At 40.5% G+C, this 14919-nt stretch overlaps 1 protein-coding gene across 4 annotated transcripts in view; it reads right to left on the bottom strand.

Moving 5' to 3' along the window:
• The window catches only part of PCSK2 (proprotein convertase subtilisin/kexin type 2), a 196957-nt gene that overhangs the window by 63683 nt on the left and 118355 nt on the right, over positions 1 to 14919 (bottom strand). The gene's annotated exons all lie outside the window — the stretch shown is intronic.

Raw genomic sequence — 14919 nt, 5'->3', positions numbered from 1 at the left:
ATATTTTTTTTAATTTTAAATTCCCTCAAAGAAAAACACAATTGTAATTTACCATAAGGATATAATACATTGTCTGTAACCATGCACTATTGTATTCAGTGTGTTAATAATGAATACAGTATGTTCTTCAAATATAATATGTAGACATTCTGGGTTCATTAAAATATCTGTTAAGGAATAATACAAATGCTCGTCTTACATAAAGACTTTAGTTGTATTATTTTGTATATTTTTGAAATATGCATTTTCTTATTTAACAGCATATTCTTAGTACTGTATAATTTAAGTCGGTTTGTGACAATTGATTGAACAAGAATTACACTCTTCAGGAGTCACTGCTCCTGTAAATCACTGCATCTCTATGGATCTTACTTATATCTCCATGGTTACCCTGGTTGGATATGAATCATATACAGTGTGTAAAGGATTTTAATATTTTCCATATATAATTCATGATACCATTTGACAAATATGTGACCCAGATTTTAAAATACATGAACACATTTTTCTATGAGCCAGACTATGTATTTTACATAGGTCTTGTTTTTAGCAACAACATAACGATATAAACTTTGACTGACTTCTGCATGAAGAATTTCAAGTAAATAATAAAGAAATAAATACCAGCAGGCACATTATCAGTCATACACAGTACACAGGTTGGAAAGCAAATACGTGTGTGAACTGTATGTATACATGTATATATGTGTATATTTGTGTATATGTGTGTTGTATACACACACACACACACACACACATAGTTATTATAATTTAGGGGAAAATTCACTAAGATACATTGCAGGTTAACTGACTTGAATGGGAGTAAACACACGTTCAGGGGTATTAATGGACCTTAATAAATGAGTGACCTAAAAAGAAGATACACATCTTAAGGATCAGAACAATAAGATGTTGCAGAACACGTCACAAATATTCAGAAGGGTTTTCTCCAGCACAACCTCCCCAAATATTTTAAAGAAAACCACTCTCAAAACCCACAGTGTTTAGTTTGTATAGGGATTGGAAAAATACAAACAAGCTGGAGAGAAGGGGATATAGTAAATCTTATCTCCGAGCAAGAAACCTGTTGGAACCATATATTGACAACTCTTAACCCGCGAGGTCTCAACATACCCCCAGAGATAAATGCCCCCAGAGATAAATCTGGGGGCATTTCTACTAAACTGATGCATAATGGATCCATTATATAAATCTGGTCTAGTTTGGAAGCTTAATGCTGCTGTTTAAACCCATCCTCAATCTCTGAATCTATGTGTAAACTACTACAGCTCAACCCCATTATAGCGCGATCCACTACAACGTGGATCCGCCTATAGCGCAGTGTGAGTATGGCTCCCGTTTTTAAAAAGCATTTTTTTTAAAAACATATATTTCAATGCTTTATTGCTAACGGACACACACACATGCGCCTGCTCCACCCTCTAGGTATCCAATTGGGAGGGGGAAAAAACAGTCTCAACTTGACTTTCATGTGCCTGATACAAGTCACTCTGAGTTTTGCAACAACAAGCCAAACAAGCCAAACAATGCCAAACAATACAATAGGTGTAGCTGTGGATTAGATGTTTTTTCCTGATCTTGCATTGTATGACCAATTGAAGAACCGGCATTTCTAGTTTGACTATTGTTGTGACCTCTGATTACTGTCATTTGGACTCTGACTGCAATGGGCAGAGCTAACCAGCCAATCTTTAACTGTTGACTTATCTGCTGTATGATAATCAACTGTGAGAGTCTGTATGTGAGGCAGGGAGTGCTCAGTTTGCTAATTACATGGCAAACTGGAAAGTTAACTGCTCTGACTTCACTGTGATGGAAATGCAACCTCCAGCTATGCTCCTTTTAATGCGATATGTTACTCCAAATCTAGCTACCAGCCAACCACACTGCTTGCTGCCTTTTAAAGTTTACCCCCATAAAAATATATATTCTGTTTGCATATTTTTTTTCTTTGTTTACATTTTTTTATACAATGCTGCAACCACAAAAAGGAAGAGAAGCAAACACCTTCCTTGTGTGATGTTGTGTGGATATTGTTTTTGCTTCCAGGCAGCAGCAAAGGGACAGGCCACAATCCAGATCACTCACACACACTCCGCTAGGGGGGAAGGAGAGAGGCGGGCTGGATCCGGGCAACTCCGACAGAAACAGCTAAAACATTCTGGCTTCTCCAGACTGCTTGAGATCTTCCCTCTCCCCCGACTCACCACGGGCTTCTCCTGCACTGGTGAGAGAGCCTGCTTCACACACGCATGCGCGCACGCCCCTCCCCCCCCCACTCTCTGGAAGCTGATGAAGCAGAGCTGTAGATGCTGGGTAAGTCATCGCGGTGGCCATTTTTTTCTTCACGTTCCCGGTTATAACACTGTCTCATTCTGTGGACCCCGAGTACTGGGTTATAATGGAGCATATAATGGAGTATATACCATACAATGGTGCGAGAAACAACTAACATCTGTGAAATATGTCATATAGACTACTTCATATAGAGCGATCTCATATTAATAGACTCACTATATTGTACTATTATATTGAACTCTATACATATCAATACCGAAAACACTTTGATACCTTTTTCTTTTCTTCTTGTTTTAAACTATATTTTCCTGATTATTTCTATGATATATACTTTTAATTTAAAATTGATTTTATTTAAATTTAAAAAAGATGTATTGCCATTACTATGTAAATTTATGGATTTCTGTTGTATGCATTGTTTGTACCATTTTATATTATATAAAACATATGCTTAAATAGGTGCTATGCACAAAAAACAGCTAAGGTCCCAATTATCTCCCTAACCAATCATGTTCACTTAATGGGCTATATATAGGGAGAGGCAGGGACACAGACTATCACCCCTTTGTATAATAACAGGGACACAGACTATCACCCCTTTGTATAATAACAGCTAACACGAAACATGTAGGGTTCAATTTTTGGTGATCCTGCGTATCTCTGACAGCATAGAGCCAAACAGCAGATATCAGCTCAGAACACTGATCAATATCGTGCGCATGTATGAGTGCACTGACATCACCTAGTGAGAATGAGGAAGAGCGAGCTCACGGAAAATGCAGCGGAGACAATACTATAGCTGAGACGTGTCATAAAACATCTCCCACGTTACCTCCATATAACATCTCCCATGTGCCCCAGCATGCTTACAACATCTGCCAAATTGAAAGTGGCCTTCAATCATTTGCAAAATAAATATCTAAGCAATTCTTCACTAGGATCATTGAGAAAGTCACTACGTGTGGCGTAACATGTTGGAGCGTCATGACGCAGTGATGCAGTTTGAGGAGGCGGAGCATTGATCGTGGGCTTGATACTAGGAAGCAGCAGCGTTTTCAACACAGCGTATCCACTCTAGACCTCTAGCTCTGACTGAGGTCTGATACGCGGAAAATAAAACTAACACAGAAGGGATTTTATCTTCAGCGTGCCAGGAGGCATTACTATCCCACAGCGGAACCGGACAACACGTGTAAGGAACCAGTTGCGTGTTCAACAAGGTCTGCCGTCAGTACACCATATTCAATATCCGAGAAGGGACATTCTCTATTGGTGATATTTGAACTCTGACTGCTTGTGCCACACGGCTGTTCATGGACTGTATCTGGCATAGATGACTTACCCTCACTGTTTGCTTCATTAACTATTTATGCCCCACTCTCCTGCCTCTGATCCTATACCTCACACTGCTTGTTCACTGCTACATTTTTCAACCATATGTTTTAATTGTATGATTTTTAACCTCACCTGAGAGCACAGGTCCAATTGACCACTCTACCTCTCAATAAATCTCATTTATTTTCTCTATTTCATCACGGAGCTGGCGCTTCTTTCTTTTTGGTTTACATATATATATATATATATATATATATATATATATATATATATATATATATATATATATATATATATATAAAACACACAAAGAGAAAGTTGCTCAACACCTAGTATTAAAGGTTAAATCAAGCCCTCAAAATTAATACTGACTATAGGGGTAAAGTAAAATATAAACCCCAAATAAAGTCAATTAAAGAAATTATAGAACTTGATGGTGCTAGGGGATAGGGACTACTATATAAAACACACAGTTGAAAAGGACAAAGACAATCCCCTTATTAGCACTCTGAATTACACCTAGAAAAATCTACCAATAAAGATTATATTGCAAGAACCAGATGCACTGCCAAATCAGAAAAATAAACAAGATTTTATTAGAATTAACAGCAAAACACACTAACTTAAAAACATGAATATACTGAAGACAGCCTAACAAAATATATGTACCAAAAAATATATTTAATAATAGGAGGACTGTTGATATAGTGAAGAAAATCTATGTTACCTCAAAAAAAACTACAAAGTGTCTAAATAAATATAAATTATAACACAAAAATAGTTTGATATGATCCTAAGTGGTAATACAAAATAATATAAGTCCCTACTGGCATGAATGCCTGCTAGGGAGATATATAGCAGATAATAACACTGTTGATACGGTGAAGAAAATCTATGCAATATTATATTACCAAAAAAAATTTAGAGGGAGGGGAAAAGCACACAGGAATAATAATCATATCCTGGCTAGCAATTCCCACACAGAAAAAGGAAAACAATGAAAACTGTTGCAGCAAACAGAATATATACCCATAAATGACATGCTAACAAACAGAGTCATACATATGAAAAATATAGCAGCTACTGCACTGCTATATTTTTCATATGTATGACTCTGTTTGTTAGCATGTCATTTATGGGTATATATTCTGTTTGCTGCAACAGTTTTCATTGTTTTCCTTTTTCTGTGTGGGAATTGCTAGCCAGGATATGATTATTATTCCTGTGTGCTTTTCCCCTACCTATAAAAATTTTTTGGTAATATAATATTGCATAGATTTTCTTCACCGTATCAACAGTGTTATTATCTGCTATATATCTCCCTAGCAGGCATTCATGCCAGTAGGGACTTATATTATTTTGTATTACCACTTAGGATCATATCAAACTATTTTTGTGTTATAATTTATATTTATTTAGACACTTTGTAGTTTTTTTTTGAGGTAACATAGATTTTCTTCACTATATCAACAGTCCTCCTATTATTAAGTATATTTTTTGGTACATATATTTTGTTAGGCTGTCTTCAGTATATTCATGTTTTTAAGTTAGTGTGTTTTGCTGTTAATTCTAATAAAATCTTGTTTATTTTTCTGATTTGGCAGTGCATCTGGTTCTTGCAATATAATCTTTATTGGTAGATTTTTCTAGGTGTAATTCAGAGTGCTAATAAGGGGATTGTCTTTGTCCTTTTCAACTGTGTGTTTTATATATATATATATATATATAAATATACATACACACACACACACACACACACACACACACACACACACACACACACACACACACACACACACACACACACACACACACACACGTATATGCTCATTAAGGGGAAAATTCCTTAAGGTATATTGCAGGTTAACTCACTTAAATGGGAGTAAACGCACTTTCAAGGGTATTATTAAGTGCCTTTATAAATACGTTTGAAAATTGAGTCAGATGAGAGAACATTTACAAAGAATATCTGTCAGTTAAAGTAAACTTTATAATTCAATATATCAAAGATAATCTTTGACAAAAGTATTGCTGTTGCCATTAGAAACCCTAATATAATTTCAAGTTATTAAATAAGTATGGACATACTGTATGAACCTAAGAGTTTTTTTTATTGGGATCTGGCATTTTTAAAGAGGCAACTTCCTGGCAATGAACACGGGACATATTGAAATTGTGACACTGAAATGATTAACCATAGAAAAAAATGTTACAAGTAATTTTCTGGGCGCTTGTTTTAAAAGGTTTCTTAATTAAAAGAGTTTTTATATTCTAATATAATAATTCCGTATCAAAATAATTCTGTAATAAATGTTAGCAAGACACTGATTATCTGTATTTTCTTAATGATTGAGTTTAAAAGAAAACTGGAAAGGACATATTTTGGTACATTTTCTATCTGACTTGAATTTTTAATTTCTTTAAAAAATAATATAGGAAAACAACATTATTTTGGTTAGCACTGTTACAATTGTTTTAAACTCTTCCAGTGTAATTTGAATTGACTAGTGTTTGTTTAAAATGTGTGGGGGGGATATGGGGGTGAACAATAACAGTCTGTCATACGGTATCAACAACCCAAGTGCACCCAATAATAACCTAACATACAGAATTACTATATACTGTAGGTTAGCATTTACTTGTACAGTATGCGTGGATAGAAGCTCTCTTCTCAAAGGATCTTCCAATCTATGTGAAAGAGTAGACAGGAAACATAATGTGCTAGAATTGTTAACTGCTGTAGCACAAAATAATGTGCTAATACGGGTCAGTAAATCCCTCTGATTGTTCTCAGAAGAAGAAAGATTGGTGTGGTTGTGTTTCTGGGCTGGGTTTTGTTAGCCAAGAGGTATGAAAGAATCATCTCTTGGATATATATTTGAAGCCTATTTCATATGTTCCGATTGACCATTTACTGAATCCAATATCAATAGACATTTGAGTTGTGGTTAAACCCCTTAGAATAACAAATAACAAAGGGCCTGCATGTGATTCTGTTTAAATTACCTTAACCCAGTGTTTTTCAAACCTCTCCTCGGCATCCATGGCCACACCAGGTTTTGGGAATATCCAATGCCCTTGCATCCAGGTAAATGCACGTTTTTTGTATACTAATAGAATGTTCGGTGGTTGTTTCAGAAACCTGCTGTGGTCACGAGGACAGGTTTGGAAAACACTGCCTTAACCACTGCCATAGCCATTGTCCCAATGACACAAATTATATGACTGACAGAGAGAGGGAAAAGTACAGTTGTATGCCTCTGTGAAATAAGTATCCATACACATAGCATTAGGCAACTCCACAAGTGTACTCTGGTAGCATTTTAATCCGTTTTGAATAAATTCCAAATTGGCAGACATAAACTTACTTGTTTAGTTTTTTCAATGTACACAGTAAGCATAAGGCGACATGCTTTGTTTGCAGTTAGTGATTTACTTTTTATATAAATTTGATCACCAATTCTGGCATCTATGGTACTATCCCCATGCTCTATCACATTAATGTTTTTGCAGCTAAGATACTGTTCTCTGTAAGAAGTAATCTGTCATGGGTGGATGTACAGCTAGAGTGGATCCCAGTGACAGGAACAGCAGGGAGAGTGGTCGGGGTCACAAGCAGAGGTCGGAGGCAGGTGGAAGGTAGCGTGGTCGGGTAACAAGCAGAGGTCAGAGGCTGGAACAGGATAATATCAATAGTAACAGCAGCAAACACAGGAACATTGCAGGAGCTGGAGGAACCAGTATAAACAGGCACTGACAGACAGGAAGAGGAAGTTTATATAGACAGGCTGAGAGGTAGAGCACAGGTGCAGAGGTGTCAGGTTTCAGGGTCTGGAATGTTTTTTAAGAGAGCTAACAGAGTAGCAGAAATCCCAGTGGATAAGCACGGGTAATGCAGACTAGAACATGACAGAATCTTCCACCAAAATCTTATACATGATTTGATCAATGTTGCATTCATTTTAGCCATTAGCACAGGGTACATATTCACTTAATGTTGCTAAGTTTTAGCACGTTCGAACGCCCATTCATTTAAATAGGCATTAGGTTGTGCTACAGTAGAACTTAGCCCACCTTTAGTGAATATGAGTCATGGCGCATGATCTTAAGTTTGGAGGTCAAATTGCCTTTTGTTAAAGGGCTTAAGAGTTGTAATAATCATGCATGAATAATATGTGTTTATTTATGTAATGTAGCACAGATAGTGTACCAAGTGTTGTACACACAATTTTTCAGACACATTGAGACCCTGCCCCGAAAGGTCTCAATCACATTCTTTATGCACGAGGCACAAGGAGACCAAGAGGATTATTATTATAAGTGACGTAATCATCACTAAGAGAGTTTAGTGACTAAGGCATAAAGAAATTGGCCCATGGTCCAAAGAAAAGTTAGCAGTGGAATTCAAACCAGGTATACCTCCTTTAAATGTAGTGTTAACACTCAGCTTCCTTCATTGTATTTGTAAGAAACACAAAACAATGTCAGAACACGAGAGTCGTGATGGTGCATAGCGAGAATGTAAGGAGGGACAGAAGAGTGTAAAGCTTTAAAAGTGAGGAGGAGAATTTAATGTGTGATACAGGATTTGATAGGGAGCCAGGAGAGGGATTTTAGTAGGGGAGGCACTGAGACAGATTTAGGAAAGAGTAGAGTGATTCTGGCAGCAGCATTTAGGATAGATGTAGGGGAGACAGTTGAAAGGCAAGAAGACAGCAGGAGGTTACAATAATTGAGACGGGAGAGAATGAGGGCCAGTTTTAGCAGTCGAGCAGCAGAGGAAAGGGTGTTACTTTGTGATATTGCGGGGAAAGAGCAACAGGTTTTAGATACCTATTGAATGTGATAGGAAAAAGTGAGAGCGGAGTCGGGTGTGACCCCTAGGCATTGTGCTTGTGCTACTGGGTGTATGACTGAACCTCCAACAGTAATGTGGAAGTAGTGGAGCCAGGTTTGAGTGGAAGCATGAGGAGTTCTGTTTTTACCATGTTAAGTTTAAGTCTGCGGAGGGCCATCCAGGATGATATTGCAGGGAGACATTCAGAAACTTTGGTATGTACAGCAGGTGTAAGGTCAGGGGTTGAAAACGAAATTTGTGTGTCGTCAGCATAGAGGTGATATTTGAAACCAAGAGATGTGATTAGGTCACATAGAGAGAGTGTGTACAGAAAAAAGATGAGAGGTCCCAGGACAGCCCTGGGGTACCTCCACTAGAGGTGGAGTTGCTAGCAGAAGAGATGCTGAAAGTACGATGGGAGAGGTAAGAGAAGATCCAGGATAGAGCTTTGTTATGAATGCCAAGAGTATGGAGAATGTGAAGGAGAAGAGAGGGGTCCACTGTATCAAATGCTGCAGAGAGGTAGAGTAGTATGAGTAGAGTGTAATGACCTCTGTCTTTGGCGTTATGGAGGTCATTAGTTATTTTAGTGTGGGCTGTTTCTGGGGATTGAGCAGTACGAAATCCAGATTATAGAGGGTCTAGGAGAGAATAGATTTTGAGAGAATGGAGCAAGCAGGAGAAAACAAGACATTCAAGGAGTTTCGAGGCAAAAGGCAGGATGGAGACAGGCCGATAGTTAGAAAGACAGGTAGGGTTAAGCTCGCTGTTTTTGAGTAATGGTATGACTGTTGCATGTTTGAAGGAGGAGGGAAAGGTACCAGAGTAGAGGGAGGAGTTAAAGATGTGTGTGAGCATACCCTAAAGGGGCACAGATTAATACATTAGCATGCAATGGGCAATCAAAAACATAAAAAGAAATAAATACAATCTTGAAACCTGAAAAAATACAGTTGCATACATTCAATATTTATCTTACCTTTAGAAGTCTTCACCCTCCAAATCCCGGCGTATCAGGAAGCTCTCGAACCGCGACATCATCCACTGCAATCCGCCTTCATCCTCCTTGTAGATCAGCATCAGGTAAAAAAAAATCTTCTTTCTTTCATCTTCTTTCACCTTCTTCTATCTTCTTCTGCTATTCTTGTCTTCTATCTTCTTTTCTTTCAATCCATTCCCCATGGTAAATCCAGCAACAGAAGTTGCCTCGTCGTCTTCTTGAGCTAATATGAGATGGAACAGGCCTCTTATAGGGCCAGTGACATCACATTTTAGGGTCAGATGTACAGCTCCAATCCGATTGGACGTGCTTTTTTTCCCAAGGGAGATACGTCACATCCTTAAAACCACATGGCTCCTATCACATGGTATTACAGCCAATGGGATTGAAGACAATCCCATTGGTTCCTGTACCATGTGATATGTCACATTAGGTAAAAAGGATGTGATATCACTTAAAGGGATGATGTCACATCCTTTTAACAAATGGGTTGATTACTGTACATGCTGATTAATGACAACATGGCACATGATGGGAATTAATAGTACTGTATTTTGTCCACCTGCATCTAACTATTTACCTGCATAAAAATCTAGTTTGCATTAGATGCATACAAGGGTAAGCAGGGGGGGGGGGGGGTCCCTGCAGTCCCATACAAATTGTATGGGACTGCAGGGAACCCCCCCCCCCCCCGCTGTGTTAATCCAATGGGCCATTAGGATTCTCACAGAAATGTTGAGGCATTTACAGTGAGATACCTTCGGTTTTACCCAGGCAAGGGATCGGATACTGGTGGCTGCATCTGTATGCTTCATGCAATTTATGGTGTTATCTAACATTAATGCCATCTCAACATTAGATGCCCAGGTAAAAATACACATCATAATTCTATCAATGAAGCTAAGATAATGTAAGGCATTTGTTTAGATCCCTTATCCCCATTTGTTACCACAGGAAAGACTAATACAGAAACATCGATCAGTCCTATTGTCTTCTGAGTACCGAATGTACTTGAACAGTTTTCTATATTTCGGGAATGTGGATATCAAGATGGAACAATCTCTTGCCTAGCAAAAGACAACCTGTAATGTCGTTTCAAGTATGTGGACTTATTTCTGTGAAGTTTGGGACTTAAATATACAGAGAAATCTGTACAGAAAAAGTTTATCAAGGCACCTTAAGATTTTTTCCAGATGTAGTGAGATAGATTCTGATTAAGGAGAGGATATGATGCCAATGACATCAACATGTTACAATGTGGGAGCTTGTTACAGCTGTGTACCTGCTAGATAGGGGACCAGAGTGCTGACATACAGTATAACTCTCCACTAGTATTTTTTTTAAATGTTACCTCACTCATCCCCCTGCTACACCTGATTTCTCTGTATTTAACCCCTGCGGTGCAAGTGGATGTTGGATTAATTTTTGATACAATACAGTATGTGAAAATAAATAAAATATGTTAAAAAAAAAATAATCACAACAAACACTTCATATATTTTGTTGTAACCTTAGGCCCTTTTTCAGTCTGCTGGAGCTTCAGATAATCTGTTATATCAACAATAACTCCCCCCTTACATTTCTGTAGATATTGAATTATTTACCCTGTATTAGGTGTGCATACAAGGGTCTATTTAAAATAATAATTTTTAGTTGGGTTTTTTTATTCCATAGCCCTGTACTGCCTGAAGGAATGCAATTTATCTGCAAGATTTATATCAGTCTGAGATATACAATATGTGGTTTTGTTTACATATTCATATTGTAACACTATAAGAGAAAGATAGTAGACATGAAAACTCACTGTGTTACTGTAGTTTATTGTTTATTATTTATTCAGCCTTGCTATTTTTGGTTTTACTTTGGTCGTTTACTTAATCTCTGTTTGTCATGCTGTCACTTTGTTGCTAAGAGATAATTACCTAGTAACAATAGCACCAATCTCGATTCCTTATGGTGTATTCAGAGTTTGGTGTTATATATACATATATATATATATATATATATATATATATATATATATATATATATATATATATATATATATACAGTGGTTGACAAATCACCAAAAAATCTACTCGCCACACAAAAAAATCTACTCGCCACCTAGTACCAAACGTGTGCTGCTTGGGCCAATATTTACTCGCCCGGGGGTTAAATCCACTCGCCCAGGGCGAGCAAATGTATAGGTTTGTCGAACACTGTATATATATATATATATGTATATATATATTCAATGAAAAATTGTTTGCACTCACGGTTTCTCAAATGAAGGCCGATGCTCGTCCCATATAGAAACATGTACAGGGTAACCAGGGAAATCCAGGTAACAAAGAGACAGCACACCACAATATAATGAAGTAAATAAAGTGTATTAACAACACAGGGTAGCCAACGTTTCGGTCCTCAGAGTGGGACCTTCCTCAGGGCAGTGCAACCAGTGACTAATCCAGACCCCTTAATATACCCCCACAAGTGACTAAAAACACACCTGCACCAAATGAAAAACAATCAATGAAATTAACTACAACTGTGTGAGCCCCGCCTACTCAGACCAGCAGACCAATGAAAGGCAAATGCAGTTACTGACAGCCAGACAGTCCAATGCGAGCAGCTCTGCATGTAGGCATCATGTGTATGCAAATGTCAATAGTTGAGCGGCTCGATATCCTAGTGGCCAAACCACAGAGCTGGTAAGGCAAGGGTGCCGCCCAGCAAGTAAAACACTGTAACCCGTTAAGCTACTAGCAGGACAGAACACACAGAGGAGCTAAATGACAGAGAGACAGCAATGTCCAACACTGGAGGTTAACCCCCCAAAAATGGCCTACAATGGCCCGAGTATAATACAAAAGAAGCCTATAGTATAAATAGGTTAACAATACATTATGGGGTTACCATAAAAAGAAGGTTGGACATGACAGTCCCACACACAGATAGACATGGGAACACCTTGGAAGTGCAATAAGTGAAAAAAGTGAAGGAAAAACGGGAAAAAACACAAGGGGGTATGGAAGAAAAAGCAGAGCAGGGCAAATAAAACAATTACAAAAAACAACCCAGCTTGAGATCTTCATTTAAACCGAGGGGTGCCATAGTTCTTAACTCATAAATTAATATGGCCTCTTGCTGCAACAGGATTTTATTCCTGTCACCTCCTCGATGCAGGGGAGGCACATGTAAAATAGGCATGCAGCGCATAGTGGCCAAGATATGCTTAAGCAGCTTAAAATGTCTGGCCACAGGAAGGCACGCAAACTCAGTGTTGTCAGGACTTGATAAAGCTTTTCGAATAGTAGAGCGATGTATTGCAAGGTGCTCTTTGACCATCCTGGACATTTTCCCAATATAATGGAGGCCGCAGGGACATATGATCATATACACGACAAAAGTTCATGAACTGCGAGACACGTTTTGTCGTGTATATGATCAGATGTCCCTGCGGCCTCCATTATATTGGGAAAACGTCCAGGATGGTCAAAGAGCACCTTGCAATACATCGCTCTACTATTCGAAAAACTTTATCAAGTCCTGACTACAGGACCGAAACGTTGGATTTATATGTGCCTGCTTTTTTTCAAATACACTTTTGCAATATACCTTGAGTGCTGTTTTTTGTCTCCTTGGTGGGACACCTGGTTTCCTGTTATTTTGTTGAACAAGCACCTATTTCTTTGGAGCCTTTGAAGTGCCTGCTGTTATCTTTATATATATATATATATATATACAGTGTTCGACAAACCTATACATTTGCTCGCCCCGGGCAAGTGGATTTAACCCCCGGGCGAGTAAATATTGGCCCAAGCAGCACACGTTTGGTACTAGGTGGCGAGTAGATTTTTTTGTGTGGCGAGTAGATTTTTTGGTGATTTGTCAACCACTGTATATATATATATATATATATATATATATATATATATATATATATATATATATACAGGTAAACCCCGTTATAACGCGCCTCGTTATACTGCGATTCGGTTATAACGCGGTTTTCCCGTGGCACACTGCACACACTGCACACACTCTCACTGCACACACTGCACACACTGCTCACTGCACACACACTGCTCATTGCTCACACTGCACACACTGCTCACACTGACACACACTGCACACACACTGTTCATTGCTCACACTGCACACACTGCCACACTGCTCATTGCTCACACTGCACACTGCACACACACTGCTCACACTGACACACACTGCACACTGCACACACACTGCTCATTGCTCACACTGCACACACTGACACACTGCTCATTGCTCACACTGCACACACACACATACACACACACACACACACACACACACACACACACACACACACACACACACACACACACACACCCTCCCAATACACATATACATAAATCAGCCTTACCTTGGGGATGATTGGTGAGGCATGTGGCTGCAGGGGGGGGGGGCGCTGCATGCCGGTGGGGGTGGTGCTGCGGTGGAGGGGGGTGATGGCTGCGGGGGCCCCCGATGCTGCGGGGGCTGTTGGGATGGCCCGGTGCAGAGTGGGGGGGCAGGTAGGTGGGGGTAGGTTGGCGGTATGGCCCGGGGCGGGGGGTGGGATGTCATTGTGCTGTGGGGGGGTGGTGGGGCCCTGCGCTGCGGCGGAGTGGCAGGACGACCCTGCGCTACGGCGGGGCGAGGGGGACCTGTACTGCGGCGCGAGGGCCCTGTGCTGCGGCGGGGGGGGGGTGAGCGGTCTTCCGGAGACTGTACTTTTCCGGTTTATTACCTGTCTCTAAAGCAGAATGATTAGGGGGGATAGCAGCACATCCCGACAGCGAACAGTTTCACAAAGTGATTCAGGCACCCCTCACGTTCGCCATGCGCATGCGCATGCGCCGTGCGGCTCGTGAGGTGTGGATGTTGCCTGCCAGTTCCCTCTGCTCCTCTGCGGTTCGTCTTTCACACACTCACAGACACTCACACACACTCTCACACACTTACACACACCAGCACCAACACCCGCTCCCCCCCCCTCCTCCTGCGCAGGCAGCGGGGACAACGGTGGGGAGAAGGTGAAGCGGGGACCGGAGGGGCATCCCCCTCCCATCTCCTGTCCTATGGGCTGTCACGCGGTGACAGGGGGAAGCCGGGACCGGAGGGGCATCCCCCCTCCCATCTCCTATCCTGCGGCCTGTCACGCGGTGACAGGGGGAAGCGGGGACCAGAGGGACATCCCCCCTCCCATCTCCTGTCCCGTGGGCTGTCACGCGGTGACAGGGGGAAGCCGGGACCGGAGGGGCATCCCCCCTTCCATCTCCTGTCCCGCAGGCTGTCACGCGGTGACAGGGGGAAGCCGGGACCGGAGGGGCATCCCCCCTCCCATCTCCTGTCCCGCGGACTGTCACGCGGTGACAGGGGGAAGCCGGGACTGGAGGGGCATCCCCCTCCCATCTCCTGTCCC

The sequence above is a fragment of the Ascaphus truei genome, chromosome 4 (genome assembly GCF_040206685.1).
Source record: "Ascaphus truei isolate aAscTru1 chromosome 4, aAscTru1.hap1, whole genome shotgun sequence".
In the NCBI taxonomy this organism is placed as follows: domain Eukaryota; kingdom Metazoa; phylum Chordata; class Amphibia; order Anura; family Ascaphidae; genus Ascaphus; species Ascaphus truei.
Note: the sequence above shows the minus strand (reverse complement) of the source record. Positions and strands in the feature narration are given on the sequence as shown.